This window comes from Egretta garzetta, unplaced genomic scaffold, assembly GCF_000687185.1.
Source record: "Egretta garzetta isolate BGI_Z169 unplaced genomic scaffold, ASM68718v1 scaffold341, whole genome shotgun sequence".
Taxonomy (NCBI): Eukaryota; Metazoa; Chordata; class Aves; order Pelecaniformes; family Ardeidae; genus Egretta; species Egretta garzetta.
Genome location: NW_009258546.1, coordinates 410557 through 412325, shown reverse-complemented (window position 1 = coordinate 412325; position 1769 = coordinate 410557).

Sequence of the window (1769 nt, the reverse complement as noted above, 5' to 3'; positions counted from 1 at the left end):
CGGCAATTGCTGGGATGTGCTGCAACCCCCCGTGCTCTGCGTGGGGGCTCCGGGCTGGCACCTCCCAGAGCTGGCAGGAGCCATGGCCACGGGGCACGGGGCTGGGGGGCTTTGCTCCTCTGCCCCTGCGGCGCACTGGTGGCACGGGGCTGCGGCGGCTCCGGTGGCGGTGACATCTGCATGCAGCAACAGCTCAAACCTGGGTGCAGGGAATCGGGGTTGCGCCACCAAGCAGTCCCAGGGGCAGGAGGGCTGAGGGTCTCCTCCCCACGCCAGGGCGGGCGTGCGGGGCTGCGGCACAGGTCCTGCATGGCTGGGGTCCGCGGCCCCCCCAGGGATCCTTGCTGGAGTCTCTGTTCCTGCGCGAGGCTCAGGCGGCCCTTCGGGGTGTAGCTGCTGGGTGAGACACACCACCACCACCAGCACCACCCTAACACCGGTGCTCGCAGCAAACCTCTCTGATGTGTGGCCGAGCCTCAAGGAGAAGAGGTTTGTTATTTGCCGTGTAACCACGTGGCTGTTCTCCCATGGACGGGAAGGCCAAATTGCACTTGTAATTCAAAGGGACCCAGAGCCTTAATGCTGTAAAGCAGCACGCTAATGATGCCCAGCGGGCGCGGGGCACGCAAGTGCGGCCCAAAGGTTGTTGATGGCCTTCCTATGAACCTCCACAGCGTGTGACAGGTCCTTGCCTGTGGCCAGCAGAGATGTGATCAAGATGAGGGACGTCTGCGTGTTCATTACGCTGCCTACGCCTCCACTGACACACTTTACATTTAAAATAGCGTTTCCACTGAGCCGGAGCACAAACACTGCGCATGTGGACTTGGGGAGCTCCATTAGCAAATGCAAATCGTTCGGTGCTTTGTCCTCCGCGCACAGAAGTCTTCGGAAGTCCGCGGTCCCCATCTGCCCCACCGCTCGTTAACTGACAATGAAGGCTCTGCAATGCACGTCTCGTTATTTACCTATTTATTTAAATGCGCCACCTGTAGTGAAAGAAGCAATGTTCGGTTCTAAAACTGATGGAGGAGTTGCGTCTGCTCCACGAGCAAAAGCAGAAGCTGGTGCACGAGGGCACGCGGGATGCGGAGGGCGAAGCGTGCGGCCCCGGTCCTGGGGGGGAGAGCGGGCAGACAAAGGTATTTCACAAAATAACCCGATACAAGAACTGTTGGTAAGAAAAGCTGACCCGCAAGGGCAATTCCTGGGATGTGCTGCAACCCACCGTGCTCTGCGTGGGGGCTCCGGGCTGGCACCTCCCAGAGCTGGCAGGAGCCATGGCCCCCCGAGCACGGCCGAGCCGGGGCTCCAGCCCTGCACGGGCTGGGGGGTGCGGCGCGAGCCCTCCTGCCTGGCTACGCCGCCCCAAGTAGGCAGAAGTTGTATTTATCAAAGACCATTTGCTGCAAGTGATTAACGTTAATTTGATTTCCTGTGAGTCAATTTCCTTGAGATATGGTAAATAGGCTATTACCTGTTATTGACCTTTACTTTATTAAAAAGATTTAAAATTAGCATTTATATATATATACGTCCTTCCAAAAAAGTTTTTTTAATAAAGAAAAATATTTTTATAATGACATTATACTTGCTAGCTGAGGCTGTAGCTCCAAAGTTAATGTTAAATAAAGATGGTAATTAAGAGTGAATATGATGATGATGGTATTTAAACTCATCTCAAGGGCTGGCCCCTTCCTCTGCCGCCACTGGAATTCATGCTCCCGAGCGGAGGAGGGTGGAAGCGGAGGCAGGGGCTGGGGGGGGGG